The sequence below is a fragment of the Coloeus monedula genome (genome assembly GCF_965178545.1).
Source record: "Coloeus monedula genome assembly, chromosome: 6".
Taxonomy (NCBI): Eukaryota; Metazoa; Chordata; class Aves; order Passeriformes; family Corvidae; genus Coloeus; species Coloeus monedula.
In genome coordinates this window covers 1,445,004-1,462,018 of record NC_138786.1, presented here as the reverse complement: position 1 = coordinate 1,462,018, position 17,015 = coordinate 1,445,004, and the positions used below count along the sequence as shown (strand labels likewise).

The 17,015-nt window shown below is 58.4% G+C and overlaps 1 long non-coding RNA gene across 1 annotated transcript; it reads right to left on the bottom strand.

Annotated features, from left to right (window-relative positions):
• Positions 1–13,085: 13,085 nt before the first annotated feature.
• On the bottom strand, positions 13,086–15,903 carry LOC309574052. The gene is made up of 3 exons (XR_014226486.1): positions 15,767–15,903; positions 14,286–14,391; positions 13,086–13,587 (listed from the first exon to the last, which is right to left on the bottom strand). It is a non-coding gene; the product is annotated as an uncharacterized lncRNA (long non-coding RNA).
• Between the last annotated feature and the right edge of the window lie 1,112 nt (positions 15,904–17,015).

Sequence of the window (17,015 nt, the reverse complement as noted above, 5' to 3'; positions counted from 1 at the left end):
CCCAACCCTGCCTGCATGTATCCAAGTGCAGCCCCCACTCCCTGTTTTTGTGTACAGCTGGGATGAGACCTCAGCTGCTGTTACTTGCCAGCTCACAAGTTGTGTAGCTCAGAGTCTCAGCCATGAAGGGCCAGGCTGTGTTTAAAACAGCCCAAGGTACCAGAGCTGGAGTAATTTCCTACCAGGTAACTTGACTTGGAAGCTGCATTCTAAAATTTGTCCACGTTTATTTTATGTCCCCCATGGAGACACCTAAAGAAGCAGAGGTGGGGTGTTCCTAAGAAAAGAACATCCAACTTCTTTGGTGGTAGAGGGCTTAAAATGAAAGTCTGAGTGGAGGTGCCTTTAGGACACTTCCATTCCAGTATCTGAATGGAATTTAAATGAAGTATCCAAATCCTGACAAGCTTGTATGAACTCCAAAGCCTCTGCAAGTGTTTTACAGCCAGGGAGGGAAATAAGAGTCTGGAGTCTCTCCCCAAAACCTGGCTGCTGGTTTGTTTGGCCAGGCATAGGAATAATTGTGTATTCCCTGGGGCTGTCCTTATGGGGAGAGGTTTACTTATGTGCCCTGGGTTTATTCAGTGCATCTTCAAAGTGATGGAAACTGATTGCATTGAAATGCCAGGGCTGCCAAATGTTTTCCCCAGGCAGAGCTCGGAGCCAGCCCAGTGGGAAGGGGTTTAGTGGCCATTTTCCCGCTCCCTCGGGGCAGCAGCACTGGAGCACTCGCAGCCACCCGTGCCCGAGGTGCCGAGTACTGGCAGGAGGCAAAGCCAGGGACTGGGCAGGAGGAGCTTGCAGTGCTCCTGGAATCGCAGAGCTGGAGCTGTGGGTTAGAACTGCCAGGAGCTGCTGCCTCACTCAAACCTTGTTTAAAGCTCAGCATCCCTCCTGCTCCCTTGGAATGATTGTTGCTTCTGTTGTTGCTCTTTCCTGATACATTATGATTATTATTGTAAATTCCCACTCCATTTCTTCCATAGCCCTTTGCTTCCCAGAGGTGGTGCTTTAGGCAAGCCCCTCCAGCCTGGGAAGGTGCTTTTGGCTCCGGACTCATTCCCAGTCCCCATGAGCAGCTGGAGCTGTGCTGTCCCCAGCAGGTGCCTTTCCTTCCTTCCCTGCTGCACTTTGGCTTTTTGAGGGCTCTCTGGGGGGCTGAGGGAGAAGTTCTTTGTCATTCCAGGGCAGCATAAGCCCTGATCCCACTAAAAGCAGGAGAAATCATTTCATCCTTGTTTTTGGATACACCTTTGGTGTTTTCGCTCTTTTGCTGACACTGTGTGGTGAAGCAGCAGCTCCCTGGAATAATTTTTATTTGTAAAACAATGAATTCCCTGCTGGAATCCCAGTCCCAGCCCCCCAGATCCATGTGCACTTTAAGGCCTTACACCCTGACCAGGACAAGTTCCTGTCCTTAGACATGGAAACCAGGGGAAAACTCAGACTGGATTGGAGGCAGCATCCAGAATGGGGAGAGTGAGGCAGCGTGCTTGGCCCAGGCTGGGGCTGGTACAGGGGGTGTTCCCCATTGGATGACACCCGTGTGGAGCAGATCCTTCTCTTCCTTTGTCCAAAGTCTGATGGTAAAGGAGTGAAGAACTCACAAGTGGGGAAGGAAAATGGTTCTGTTAAAATTAGGCAAAGAATGCACTAAGAAAAAATGGACATCATTTTTATGTATGAAAGAAAGTAGGGAAAAAATGTTGAAAATGAGCTTTTATTTGGTGCCACCTCTCATTTGTTATGGATAAAACCCTCTAGTGAGCAATCAGAACAGGAGTGGGAAAGCCAGGAGCCTTTGACTTCCACAGTGGGCTTAATTTCAACAGTTTCTTCTCTCTCTCAGGACAGGAAAACCCACTTAACTCGTCCCATCTTTGCCAAAAGCTTTGGTGTTTGAGCAGCCAAACCCAATGGGCTCTGGCCCCACCAGCCTGTACTGGAGGGCCCCTGGTCCTGCCCATGGTGTGGGATGAATCCCCAATTGTCCCCAGAGGGGGCTGCCCTGGTCCCTGCAGTGCCCAGCACCTGAGACACAGAGAGAGCCCTGTCCAAAGGGGCTCCTTGTCAGGAATGTGGCAGCAGCCCCAGGAGCAGGCTGGAGGGGAGAACTGGGGCTGTGTTTGAGACTGACCAGCTCAGCTCAGTGTTTACCTGTGGGGGGAGTTTGGCCCCCCACGCTGAGTTGAAGCGGGATCAGGGTGACAGATGCTGCATTTTGGGCACCCTGAGAGTTTCTCTCCCCCCTGGAGCTTTCCTGCGGGGATGGGGCAGGGCAGGGAGCAGAATTAACCCTGCACCTCCCGTGGGCACTGCTGGCCTTTGTCTCTCTGCTGTGCCATCAGCCTGTGGGAATTTGCTGCTGCCGCTGCCACCCCACCTGGGGGCTGCGTGCTCCTGGCAGCCCTTCCCAGCCCCACACCCGAGCTCCAGCGCTGCCTCCAGGCTGTGTTGGGAGAGTTTGCTGGGAATGTGCCTCATCCCTGGGAGTATCCTTTCCTTCCAGAGTGGCTGGATGGAGCTTCTGGGCTTGTCAGCTTCAGAGTTTGATTGCAAAAGTCACTGCAGGGAAGAATGACAAGGAGGTTTGTCAGAGTGCTGCTGTCAGACCCCACCTGCCACTCTGGGCTTTGGCTTGGAGGTTGTTGTGTATTGGCCCTGCAGGGAATCAATGTCCCCTTCCCACCTCAGCCCAGCAGATCCCAAGGACTCTTCTGGAGTACTTATTCTTTGCTTCCCTTTGGGATAACTTAATCTGCACCCTTCCATGAGCAATTCCTTGGCTTCTCCTGGAGAAAACCCCAGGGCAGAGGCAGTGTGCAAAGGAGCCCAGAGCTGTGCTTGGAGCAGAGAGTGCTGAGAGCTGCATGTGCCTCTGCTGCCCCAGGCTAGCAATATCCCCATGGCACAGACTGGGCAAATGGCATTAGAGGGAGCACAATCTCTTCCTGGAAGAGGTTTTCTCCTGTGCAGATCAGGCACAGGGCAGGAAGGGAACTTTGGAGATCAGCTGCTTTCCCCCAGAAAGCATCACTCACACCAGCATGGATGACATGACCTGTGCCCAGCGCTCACCATGCACCCAGCCAGAATCAAGAGCAAAGGTTGGTTTGGGTGTGAGCACTTGAAATAACTTTGAAAGAGAAGCAATCACCTTTTGCTGCTGCTTTCTTTCTTTTGGATGCTGGGATTGCCTCTGCGGACATGTGTAGCGGGTTGGGTTTGAAACTGGGCCAAAACACCAATTTAGTGTAGTGGTTTGGCCCAAAATACTCATTACTGTTTATCTTCTGTGAGATAAGAATTAGGAGAAATGCAAAGCAGGCACCAAACTTGAAAGAATATAAAGAAGTTTATTAACTTTCCTAAAAGAGGAAAAAAAATTATACCGCACCTTCAGAACTCTCCTCCTCCCCCCACCTTCCTCCCTTCTCCCACTGACAATGTAAAAAGACAACCCTTGAGATGTTCAGTCTGTTTGCCACTTCCATAATAACCTTGTTCAGTCCATTTAGAAAGAGAAGTCTCTTCTTGCTCGTGCTATGGAAACATTATCACAATGAGACAGCTGCCCACTTCCAAATATTGTTCAGTCCATTTAGGAAGAGGAGTCTCTCTGCTCACATGTGAGTCCCTTCCCCCGACTTGCAGCTTTTCCCACAACTGCTTTTGAGGGTCCACTCTTGAAGGTTTTTGGGGTACAATTTTAAGGTTGAGCCATTCAGAAACAAAAGTTCTCTTCACCTATCTCTGGGAGCATTTCATCTCTAAGAAGAGAGACCCTTCTTCCCTGGGAGCAAAGGTTCTTCCTCATCTTCATCGTTAGGACTATCTCTGGGAGCATCTCTAGGAACTGAGGTTTTCTCCTTTCCCATTTGGAGCCAAAGTCCTCATGTGGTCCATCTCTCCCTGTCCAAACTTCTTATGAAATTACAGCTGCGTCAGCATCTGCCTATCTCAGTGCAGGTGCTTTTGCTCACGAGTTCAACACTCCACCCCCCATATCTTCATGAAATTACAATGGGACACTCTGATATATCATAACTTCACAACAGACTTTCAGCTTTAAGCATCTCCTCTCTCTTCCCTCAGGTTTTCAGCTCATCACAGCTATAAAAGGGTTAATCTCACCTCGGACTAGCAGCTGGAATGTGTCTTATGGCTGTTGGTCACCTGCCCCCTGCCTGACAGCCCTGCCATGCCGCTTTGGCTGAAATCTTGGCTGCAGTAGAAAGGGCGGGGGTGGGGGGGAAGCCGATCCACTCTGGCTGCCCACAGCCCTGCGGGGGGGTTCTGAGGATGGTTCCATCGGATCCAGGATGGCCGTGGCGTGGCCTGGCCTGGCTGGGCCCGCTGCCCCCCACACGGGGCCCACAGCCACCTGTCCCAGCACTGGAAACAAGAGAGAGCTTGAGGGGGAGTTTGTCTATTCTTAAGTGTGGATCACAGAGGCGGTCACAACTTTAAGTGGCTCAAAGAATTTTCCATATTTAAACTGGCCACCTGATAGGTTCTATCAGGTCCCAGAGGAAGCTGTAAGGAGAACATCACTGCCGAGACTCAGCTTGCTAACCTAGGACATGGGCTGAGCTCTCCCTGCAGGGGACTGTCAGGCCTTAACAGCTGTGAGGTTGTGTTCTTCTCAGTGGGGATCTGGAAATAATTATTAATTAATTAATTAAGTGCAGAAATGTTTTCTGAACCTTTCTCCTTTCCTGGTAGATCTTCTCTCTCTGCCTCTGAATTTACAGCTGTTCCCTGGTGTCATTGGCCCTGCCTGAATTCCTTGCAGCTCCTAACTGGGAAAACCTGGGATAACTTCGAGGGGACAGAGGAGACATTTTTAGCTGAAAACCTGAGGTGGCTGAAAGGGGACTCAAGAATTGTTTGTGTAGGAAAATGGGAGGGGATGTCGAGGGGAGCGAGGTGGCATTTTTGAGGGAAAAGCTGAGGTGATGTTTAGGGCAGAGAACGCACATTTTTGGGGCAGAAAAGAGTTAATATTGTACAGGAAGGAAAACTTGGGGGGTAAAACTTGATGTAACCTATAGGGGACAGAATGAGTATTTTGGAGCAAAAATGAGGTACTCAGTAGTAGACAAATAAGGAACATTCTGGAGGCAAAACTTGACAAAATCTCAAGAGCAGAGAATGAACACTTTGAGGGAAAAATGAGGTGATGAGTACTGAGCCTGTGGGGAAAATTTGGGGGCTAAATTTGAGCTAATCTCTAGGGGAGAGCATGAACACACTGAGGTAACAGGAGGGAATCAGTTGTGGGCAGGTAGGGAAACTTGTGTAAAAATAACATTAAATAAGCTGTAGAAAGAACATTTTGAGGTAAAAATGAGGTAATCAGTAGTAGACAGATAGAAAACTTTGGGGGTAAATCTTGAAAGAAGCTACATGGTAGAAAGTAAATAAATATTGAAGGAAGAATGTGGGAATCAGTAGTGGACAAGTAGGGGAATTTTGGGGGTAAAACTTGAAATAATCTAAAGGTTGAGAATGAGTATTTTGAGGTAAAAATGAGGTAATAAGTTGTGGGCAGTTAAGGAAAATTTTGGGGGTTAAACTTGAGGTAATCTCTAGGGAGAGTGTGACCACTGACATGAACTGAGGCAGTCACTGGGGCGAGGCAAGGAAATTTGGGGTGTAAAACTTGGGAAGATCTGTAGGGCAAAGAATGAACATATTGAGGAAGCAATGAGGTGATCAGTAGCCAACATTAGGTAGAATTTGGGGGGCAAACCCTGAGGTAATTATGTAAGAACAGTAAGGGTTTTTTGAGAAAAAATCTGACCTAATTTGTAGGGGACAGAATGAACATTTTGGGGATAAGACAGACATAACCTGTGTGGTTTTGGTTTTACAATCTAGTCAGTGTACAGGGGACAAAATAGACATTTTGGTAATAAAATCTGCGTTAATCTGCAGAAGAAAGAACTCGTATTTTGAGGTAAAAAGGAGGTGATCAGAATTGGGCAGGTAGGGAAAACTGAGGGGGTAAAATGGGAGGTCATCTCTAGGAGAGAGCAGGAGCATCCTGAGGTAAACTGAGGGAATTGCTGTGGACAGGTGGGTAAATCTGGGGGGTAAAACTTGAGGGAATCTCCATGGTAGAAAATGAGTATTTGGAGGTAAAAATAAAGTACTCAGTGGTGGAGAGGTACAGAAAATTTTGGGGGTAGAATCTGAGGTGATCTGTAGCAGAGAGAATGCACTTGATGGGGTAAACTGAGGTAATCACTTATGGACAGGTAGGGAAGTTCTGGGGATAAAAATTGAAAGCATCTGTAGGGCAAAGAATGAAAAGATTGAGGCGGAAATGAGGAAAGAGCCAGTGGACAGGTAGGGAAAATTTTGGGGGCAAATCTTGTGGTAATCTCCAGAGCAGAGAAAGAATGCTTCCCTGTAAAAAATGAGGAACTCAGAAGGAGACAGATGGGGACATTTTGGAGGTAAAATCTCAGGTCATCTCAAGGTGAGGGAAGGACTATTTGGAGGTCAACTCAGCACTCACTGTGTCCTCCTTCCTTGGCAGCAGCTGGCAGGGAAGGGAGAAGAGGCCTCAGGCTGGAGAGGGGCAGGAGAAAGGCACTGTGGGCAAAGGCACCTCCCTGGCATCCCCAGGGCACCTGTGGGGAACACAGTGGACACTTGGGGAGCAAAGGGAGGTGATGGCATTGTCCCTTTGGGGGATGCTGGCATTTAGATCATTCCATCCATTTGCCTGCTGACATTTCCCAGCCCAGGGGCTTTGGCTGCCAGGGCAGCACAAAGATTGTTCCGTGGGTGGTGCGCAGATTTGGGGGTTGGCTTTGCTAGTTCAGATGAATTCTACCCAAAGCCCTGAATTCCCTGCTGAATTGCCACTGGAACAGCCTCCCAGCACCTCCTGGAGCATGGATATTCCCATGCAGAGCTGCCTATTTAACACCAGCTGTGTCAGGAACCAGCAGAGCTTCCAGGGAAGCTCAGCAGGGTCAGGGCAAGGACAGCTTCATGTTCCATAGAATTTGCTGTTTGTAACCCTCATCCCCCAGCCCCCCCAATGTCCCTGGGGCACCTGACAGAGTTCCCTGGAATTCAGCTGCCTGCACCCCCCGAGCTGGGGCTCCAGGTGATGTTTTAAAGCAGGAACAGGCGCTGGCTGGACACGCTCCCAGCCCCTGCTGAGGCAGCCCCTGTGCCCACGGGAGGACTTCTCTCCCTGCAGGAGCTGATTTCTTTCCAGAGCCTCAGGAGTGGCCTCTGCAAGTTCTTTTCCCTCAGGAAAGGGATGCACATCCCTGCCTTCAGGGCACCTGCAGTGGGAGCCACCTGGGAAAGCTTTCCATCAGTTGTGCAGTTCCAGCTGGCTCCCCAAAAACTCCCAACTCAATCCAAACAGATTTCTCTGACTCTGACCTTTCATTTGAAGGCATCTCTGAGGGCATTGCTTGGCATTTCATTGCTGTGGGGGAAGCTTGCCTTGGCTTTAACACTGCTGAGGGATGATGGCCTCAGGCTGGAAGGGAAGGCATTTTGGGTGGCTGGGACATAGCTGGCAGGAGTGTGGGAGGTCAGCACTGGGAATTGCTGTCTGAGCCCCTCTGCAAACAGCCCGTGCCAACATTCCCTGGTGCCAGCTGTTCCTTGGGGCATTTTTGGGGTGTCAGTGGGGTCTGTCGGGGCTGAAGCATCTCTGGGTGCCTGTTCAGAGCAGCCCCTGGCCGAGGGGCCGCGGGCAGCCCTTTATCCATGTCCATCCCAGCGCTGCCCGGGCAGCCCAGTGCCCGTTCCGGGGATGTGTGTTTGGCACACTGCGTGCCACGGGCAGGACACTGCAGGCACAGCTCCTCTCTGCAAATCCAAAGCACAAGAGCTGCTGCTTCCCTTCCTGGGGCTCCCGGCCTTCTCCCTGCCCCCATTCCCTGCCAGCTGGGACACATAGAGGAAGCAGCAAGGAACACTCATGGCAGTGAGCAGGAGTTTCCTAGGGCTCTGGGCCAGAAAAGCTGCCCTGCCTCAGTAGCCACTGTGATTTTGGGCTGTGAACACTCACCTGCAGGAAACGCCCCTCTGTAGGCAGGAGCAGCCCTGACACTCTTCAGAAGAGCTTTTGCCAAGGACCAAGTGAACCCTCAGGACTTGCCTTGCTCATTTCTCCCTGGAAAGGGACATGGAACGAGCACCTTTACAGCTGTTGGGTAAATCCTAGAAAGGACAGGAAATCAGGGTTATGGGAAGAGTTTAGTGCTGTCACACAACTGATCACCTGTGTTGTTCCATGATCAGGTGCTGGCCATGGCCTCTGCCCTGTGGCCATTGCAGGGGCTGGGGTGTAAAGCAGCGTTAGCATAAAAGAAGGGGCTGTATTTGCATAAGAATTACCTTGCTGGCACTTGGCATTCCCATCCCAGGCAGGACATTCCCAGGAGCTGAGATTGGCTTGGTTGGAGCAGGGTACTCAGAATGCCCAGGTGTGGGTTCAATCCCCAGAGGAGCCATTCACATAAGGGTTCGACTTGGTGGTCCTTGTGTATCCCTTCCCACTCCGGATCTCCTGTGCTCTGGAAATAAAGAATTAACAGTTTTCACTGGACTTTGAAACCCAGAGGTTTTTGCATTGGAGCGTACAAGCCCCAGAGAAAGCGGGGGGGAGGAAGGATAGCATCAGGTCTCACCCGGCAGGTATCGGATGAGCGGCCCAAGCAGCAGCGAGCCCCGGCGAGGCCCCGGTCCCGCAGCGGGCGCAGTCAGAGCAGGAGCGGCAGCAGCGGCCTCGGCGCCAGCGCCCGGCCCGGAGCGGCTCGTCCCGCTGCAGCCGCGCTGGTTGGGCGGGGGCGCGGCGGGCGGGAGGCCCCGGGGGAGCGGCCCGGGGCAGGGGGAGCGGCGGCCTCGGCAGTGCCGGGGCTGGGGGAGCTCCGCGTCCCCGCGGGGGCTGCGGGCGGGGCCGGGCCGGGAGCGCCGCCGCTCCGGTTGCGCCAGGGGGCGCCCCACAGGGCGGGCGGCGCTGAGGGAGCGGCGGCCTCGGGGGGGGCCGGGGCGGGCACGGGCGGTCCCCGCGGCCCGGCCGCTTCCAGGCGCGATCCAGCGCCTGCTGCGGGGAAGCGCCGCCCTCCCGGCGGGCCCGGCACCGGCACGGCCCCGGCTCCCCGCGGCCGCAGCGGGAGCGTAGCCGGAGCTCCGGCGGGACCCCGGCCCCGCGCTGGCCGCAGCCGGAGCGGCAGCGCCGGGCTCGGCGCCAGCGCCAATCCCGGAGCGGCTCTTGCCAGCCGCGGCGATGCCGATCCCTAATGCCATCCCCCATCCCACCTCAGTTCTCCGGCCCCGGCAGCCGCACCCCGCCCGCCGAGGGACAAGCGGCTCGGCCCGGGACCCCCAGCAGACACCGACAGGACCCGGACACGAATCCTCGGGCCCAGGTCCCGTTCCCGTTCCCACCTCAGCGCCTCGGGCTCGGCGCAGCGCCGGGAGCAGCCCCCGGTGCCGGGCTCCGCACAGCGCTCCGAACGACGGTCCCGCCGCAGCCCGGGAGGAGCAGGATGAGCATCCACCGCACAAAGCGGAGCGGGCGCGGACCCGCCGGCATTTACGGGCGCGGGCGGGGCGGGGCGGGCCCGGCACAGGTGTGAAGGGCGGGGTCCGCACAGGTGCGCGGGGCCCCAGAGCGGCTGCGCGGGGCGGGGCCGAGGGGATTTAAGCCTCGGGAATCGGCGGCGCCGCCATTTGCTCCCTCGGTGCTCGGTGGGAGAGGCTGTGGCCGGGCCGGGCTCTGTATCTCTGTATCTCTGTATCTCTTTTCCTTTATATTTGTCTTTACTTCTCTTCTTCTAACCCTCTCCGTTCTTCCCCCTCTGCCTCCTCTACCCCACCCCCTACACCCCCCCCCTACCCCCCCCCTCTCCCCCCTAGCCCTCCCCTCCCTCCCCCCCGGCCCGGTCCCCCCCATCCCCCTCCCTGTCCCCCTACACACCCCAACCCTGCCCTACCCCCCCACCCTCTCTCTCCTTCTCCACCGTTCTTTCCCCCCCATCCCGGGTCCCCCCTGCCCCCTCACCCTGCTCCCCTTCCCCTCCCAATTCCCCCCACCTGCCCTCAGTCCTGCCCCTCCGTCCCCCACCCTTCCTTCCCCCTCTACCTCCTCCTGTTCCTCTTCCCTCTTTCCCCCTCTGTACCTTGACCCCCCCCACCTGTGCTCCATCCTCGTCCTCCCCTCCCTCCTTTCCTGTCCCCCCATCCCACCTCTCCCTGCACACCCCGAACCCCCCACCTGCGCTCCTTCTTTGACCCCCTCTGCTTCCTTCTTCCCGTCCTCTGTCCCGTCTTTCCCCCGCAGCCGCGGGGCTCGGGGCGCCGGAGAATAAAGCCCAGAGGGCCGGAGCCCGGCGCCCCTGCCCTCGCTGGAGCCCCACACGGGCCGGGCCCGCTCGGCGGGTCCCCCGTGCAGTACAAAAACAGCGCCGGGGCTCCGGCTTTCCACACATCACACTGGGGATCCCCTCCTCAGGAGGGGTTCCCGGGGGGGGTGGTGGGTTCGGGAAGGGGGGTGTGTCGGGGTAGGGTGGGCCCCCTCCTGAGGAGGGGGTCCCGGGGAGGGTGGTGGGTTGGGGTGGGCCCCCTCCGGAGGAGGGGGTCCCGGGAGGGGGTCAGGGTGGGCCCCCTCCGGAGGAGGGGGTCCGGGGGAGGGGGTGGGGCGGAGGGGGGACTTTCCCCCCCTCCAGTCCCCGCCCCCTCTCCCGGACCCCCTCCTCCGGACGGGGCTCACCCCGGCCCCCTCCCCGGGACCCCCTCCTCCGGACCGGGGCCCCGGGGGGGAGGGGGGGGAGGGGGGCGGGTGGGGTGGGGTGGGGGGGCCGGACGGGAGGGGCTGTTGGTTTGGCCTGTGAGCTCTATGTCTGTTCATGCCGCAGAGTGACGTGACCCCCTCTGCTTCCCCCCGCCCCCCTCCCTCCCCCCGGGGCCCCGGTCCGGAGGAGGGGGTCCCGGGGAGGGGGCCGGGGTGAGCCCCGTCCGGAGGAAGGGATCCGGGAGAGGGGGCGGGGACTGGAGGGGGGGAAAGTCCCCCCTCCGCCCCACCCCCTCCCCCGGACCCCCTCCTCCGGAGGGGGCCCACCCTGACCCCCTCCCGGGACCCCCTCCTCCGGAGGGGGCCCACCCCACCCACCCCCCCCGGACCCCCCACCCCCCGGGACCTCCTCCTGAGGAGGGGGAGGGGGCCCACCCTCCCCCAACCCACCCTACCCCGACACACCCCCCTTCCCGAACCCACCCCCCCCCCGGGACCCCTCCTGAGGAGGGGATCCCCAGTGTGATGTGTGGAAAGCCGGAGCCCCGGCGCTGTTTTTGTACTGCACGGGGGACCCGCCGAGCGGGCCCGGCCCGTGTGGGGCTCCAGCGAGGGCAGGGGCGCCGGGCTCCGGCCCTCTGGGCTTTATTCTCCGGCGCCCCGAGCCCCGCGGCTGAGGGGGAAAGAGGGAAAGGGGAGAGTCAGGGAGGGATGAGGGGGGGTAGGGAGAGGAGTCGGGGTGGGTTGGGGAGAACGAGGGGGGAAAGGATGATGGACAGAGGAGAGGTAGAGGGGGAAGAGAGGGGAGTCGGGTTGGGGAGCGGGGTACGGAGAGGGGAGAAAGGAGGGGTACGGGGGTCGGGGATGCGCAGGGGAGCAGGGAGAGAGGGTGAGGGAGGCTGAGGAGAGAGCAGGAGGGGGGCTGGGAGAGAGAGAGAGTGTGGGGAGAGAGAAAGAAACTGGGGGGGTAGGAAAGAGGTGATAAGCGAGGGAAGAAGGAGGAGGAGAAGGGCAGGAGAAAGAGGGGGAGGAAAAAGGGGGAGCGGGGGCCTCACCCGGACCACGCCGGGGGAGCCCGGCCCGGCCGCAGCCTCCCCGAGCTCTGAGGGAGCAAATGGCGGCGGGGGCGATTTCGGGGGCTTAAATCACCTCGGCCCCGCCCTGCGCAGCCGCCCTGGGACCCCGCGCACCTGTGCGGACCCCGCCCCGCGCACCTGAGCCGGGCCCGGCCCCGCCCCTGAAGCCGCCCCCGGCCCCGCTCGGCCCCGCCCCAGAGCCCCGGCCCCGCCCGGCCCCGGGGCCCGCCCTGCCCGGCACGGGGGCGGCTCCATCGCTCGGGGCCCCGCCCCTCTCTCCCGGGCCGGACCCGCCCCGCGCACCGGGGCCGCACCGGGGCCGCTCCCGGGACCGGGGCTCCGGGTCGTGCCGGCGGCCGCTGCGGGTCCCGGGCGGTGCCGCCTCTCCCCCGGCGGGATCGGGGCTGGGATCGGCACCGGCAGGAGCCGCTCCGGGACGGGCGCTGGGGCCGAGCCCGGCGCTGCCGCTCCTGCTCCGGCCGGCTCTCCGCGGGGAGCCGGGGCTGTGCCGGCGCCCGGGCAGCCCCGGGATCCCGAGCCGGGCCCGACGCGCCGGGCCGGGCTCCGCTCTCAGCCCTGAGCCCCTCCCGGAGCCCGCCTTGGGCCCCACGACGCGGCCCCGGGCTCTGCCGCCAGCCCCGGACGCGGCGCTGAGTCGCTGCTCCCGAGCTCTGCGTGGGGCCGGCGAGCCCGGCTTCGGGCTGTGCCTGAGGCAGGACTCGGAGCCCAGAGACACACACTCGCCCTGGCCCGAAGAGCCCGCTTTGAGCATCAAAACACGGCACTTGGCCTTTAATTCAGGGCCAGCAAAACGCAGCACTTCAGTTTCTCTTTGTGAGCCCAAACACACAGGACTCGCTCTCTTCCTCAAGCCCTGAGAACAGGATTTAGTCACTGTTTCTGAGTCCCAGCTCTGGCCATACCAGCCTGCTCTCAGGACTCCACAGTGCAGGATTTAGTCTCTGCTTTTAAGCTCTGCGCCTGCTTTTGAGCCCCCAAAACGCAGCACTGGGTCTCTTTTTGTGAGCCCAAAACCGCTCCTGTCCCTCGGGTTCGGAGCCCCCAGAAGTGCCCGGGGCCACGGCTGGACCCCAGCTGGGCACCAGCAGCCGCTCCCTCACCCCCCGTGGGATGGGGAAGACACCAGAGACAAAATTCCAGCTCAGAACAGTTTAATAATGGAAACCAAGACAAATGCAATCATTTGAGAGTAATGACAACACATAGTAACAGTGAGAGCAACAAGAGCAGTGGTAACACTAATGAACAGGAAACAGAGAAAAGCCCCTCCACACCCCCCCCTTTAACATTATAAATCCAAAATTTAATCCAGAGCAACACAAACTCCCAGCGTGGGGCATTTCCATATTCCTGTTCCTTTCTCTGTGTTCTGTCCTGGGGATTTGTGGACTGAGGGAGGCACTGGCTGCTCCTCTGGCCAAGGGGAAGGCTCCTGTGCTATTGCCATGAAGGGAACACCTGGAATTACTGCCCTGGGAGCCCAGTCCGATCCTTCCAGTGACTGGGGAGCACCCAGAGGGTCTTTACATGAAATGAAAATGACATCCTGGTCCAGTGCATTGACAGCAGGATTGGACACTCCTGGCCAAGGTGACCAGTCCGTGGGAGTCGCACCGGTGACCATCCAGGGGGGATTTTAACTTGGAGACTTGCAGATTTCAGCGTGCAGAAGCTCCAATTCTTTTTGGCACCTCTTGTTTAAATGTCTCCCCACTGGAAGAGGTCAATTAGTCTTTTTACTGACCTGACTGCCAGAGGCAGGGAAAAACAATCAGCGTTCCCTGAACGCCTCCAGCACTTCCATGTCCACCTGCAAGGAGTGGCCGATGGGCAGGAGCCTGCCCAGAACAGGCTCAGAGATGGGGCTTTCAACCCAAACCATTCCATCATTCCATGATCTCTGCCTGTATTGATGTTGCACTGTTCCCTCTCCAATTTAAATTCCCTAATTTAGATGATTTATTCAAGGAATCATTTTAAAATTATTCAGGAATAAAAAGGGGTGCATCAAACATACAAGAATCATTCCTACACCCACCAAACCATTCTTAACTGGAAGCCTATTCCCACATCTCTGTCTTTGTTTTGCTTTCCTGGAAAACCTTGTGATCCCAGAGTCTCTCAGAGCGATGTACTGGCATTACTGGAAGGTTTGCTCTCTCAGAGAGCCTGGGGGATTTACAGCACTTGTTCCTCTGCATCTTTATCCTTTCATCAGCTTTCCCCTGGAACAGTGCTGTGAGAGAAGCTTGGAATTACTAGAAATGGATCAGGTTCACATTTTTTCCCCACCATTTTTCAACTGTTTTGAAATGTGCCCAGGAACACTGCTGTGAAAGGATCAATCAGAACATCCTGAAAGAGAAAACCACCTCCAGCAGGAGCCAGAATGATCCCATTTCTGTTCTTACCTGGTCCTGCCAGAGCTCCCAACAGCCATTCCCATTCCTAAACAAGAGCTATGGAAGGCATTCCTGCTGTCCGTGAGGGTGAGGAGGCAGTTCTGGATGTTCTTTGCTGTGGAATCAGACAACAAACAGAGTGTAAATGATCTTGGTGGTCCCTTCCAAGCCAAACCAGCCCGTGATTCCACGCATGGATCAGCACCTGTCCCAGCTCCATTCCAGAAACCTCCTCCCACTAACCCAGAACTTTCCTTTGTCTGCTCAACATCAGGGATTTGCTGCCGAGTGCCCCGGGCAGGGGATGCCTCAGCCTTCCCTGGGACCGCAGCATTCCCTGGGCTGCCTCAGCATTCCCTGCGCTGCTGTTCCACGCCCATCCCGTGGTCCAGCGCCGTTCCGGGCTGCAGTGCCGGGCTCTCCCCACGGGGCGGCAGCACCGGGAGCGAGCAGCCCCGGCCGGTCCCGCTGTCTCGGGGCAGCTGCGCCTTTAACCCGCCCTGAGCCGGCGGGGCCGTGAACACAGCGGGCACAAACCCCACCGCTCCCCTTTATTTCACCCTCAGAGGCACAGGATCGCAGCATTTCCTGGGCTGCAAGGGACCCACAGGGAGCATCGAGTCCAAATCCTGGCCCTGCACCCCAAGAATCCCACCCTGTGCCCGAGAGCCTTGTCCAGACCCAAACTCTGCCCCCAACACCCTGAAAACACAGGGGGGCTGGGAGAAGGATGACCATGGAGGATTTTATATATATATATCTCGTTGTACGATCATTATATATCGTTAAATAGTCCAATAATCAATATGTTCCTCACACCTCGCTATAGACAATCCAATAATCAATGTGTTCCTTACACCACGTTATAGATAATCCAGTAATCAATATGTTCCTTACACCTCGCTATACATCGTCACACGTCGCCTTCCCAGCAGCGGCTCCAGTGACCGACCAGGACCCCTCCTGATCCCCCCTTCCCATTCCCGCACTCAGACCAGGTTTCCTTCCCGGCTCCACCCCAGGATTCCCGCGGCAGTCTCAGGTGTCTCTTTCTTTCCACAAAGCAAATTCTTCACAGCAACACAGAACCAGCCCGAGCTGGCCCCTCCGGCGAGCACCGATCAGCTCATTCTTACCCCAAACTGTTCATTTTCTCCCCTGCAGATTAACCCAGATTTTACCCCAAAATGTTCATTTTGTCCCCTACAGAATCCACCCCGGAGCGACGCCTTGGGCCCCGCACGGCCGAAGCAGCTCCGGTGTCCCGTGCCCGCAGCTCCCGCTGTGCCAGGACAGCAATCCCTGTGCCAGGACACCCATCCCTGTGCCGGGACACCCATCCCTGTGCCGGGACAGCGATCCCTGTGCCGGGACACCCAGCCCTGTGCCAGGGCACCCATCCCTGCGCCGGGACACCCATCCCTGCGCCGGAATACCGATCCCCCGCGGCCCCCGCCGTCCGCTGGGGGCTGTCCCCGTTCCCCGCTCACCTCCGAGCCTGCAGCAGCCGCCCCGGTGCCCCCGGCCCGGCCGCGCTGCTCCCCGGGCTCCCCGCCATTGCCGCTCCCGGCGAGGAAGGGCGGAAGTCACCGGTACCGCACCGATGCGGCGATCGGGTCCGTGGCTATTCGACCTTCCCAAGATGGCGGCCGGAAGGACCCCGCTCCGTCTATTCGGCTGCCTGAATGCTCCCGCCTGCCCCAGGCGCCGCTGGCCCCACAGTCGGTGTCCGCAAAGCGGGAAACGCCTCAGAAAATTGTGCTGAAAGCTCTGGGTTTGTGTCGGCGTCGCGTTCAGGCAGCCGAATAGACGGACCGGGAGGCCTTTCAGCCGCCATCTTGAGAAGGTCAAAAAGCCACGCAAGGAGCGCCATCTTTGCTGGGGCAATCACGCGACTTCCGCCCGCCGCCGCCATCTTGGGTGCTGGCAGAAGCCACTTCCGGTTCGGCCGCCATCTTTAGTGTGGCACACCTAAGGCCCCCCCGCCTCACAACGGCGTCTGTCTATTCGGCTGCCTGAATCCGGCCCCGACTCCAACGCCGGCCCCGCGCTTTCCGCGCGATTTTCCGCGGCGCTTCCCGGTGCGAGGACACGGCTGGTGGGGTCAGCGGCACCGGAGGCGGGCGACGGCCCCGCGACCGGCGGCAGGCATCAGCAAGGACACCTCTCAAGGGGTCCTATCGCGTCCGCCATCTTGAGTGTGGCGGAAGTGGCACCCGCCCTCTGCAAGGTCCTGGCAGCTGCTAATAAAGCGTCACTTAGCGCCATCCCGAAAGCGCCCAACTGCGCCTTCCTTTCCGAGCCGCCCTCTCGAGAGCGGCACATTGGCATCTCTATTCTGACCGTGCTCGCCCGGTGCTCCCCGCCCCGGGTCGCGCTGCGACCGCGCCTCTGCTGCCCGGCAAAACCGGCCCCGCCGGGCCGCCCCCCGCGCTGTCATTCCCCGCGGTCACCGCCCCGCACGGCGCCCGTTCCTTTTCACCGCTCTGGCCCCGCTCATGCACGGCCGTGTCCCTCGGCTCCGAACCGCCCTTCGCCCCTCCCCTCCGCTGACAGACCCGGCCCCGCTCGCTCCCGCTCCTTGCCACGCTCGGCAGCCACCGAGGCCGCCGCCCTCTCGGCTCAGCCGGCACCGGGCGGCAGCAGCGCCGCCCAGCTCAGCCCGGGGGCAGGCACAGAGCACAGGGAAAAGCCGGCTCCGGGCGCTCTGCAGCTCCTGCAGCCCGAGCGTCTCGGCTC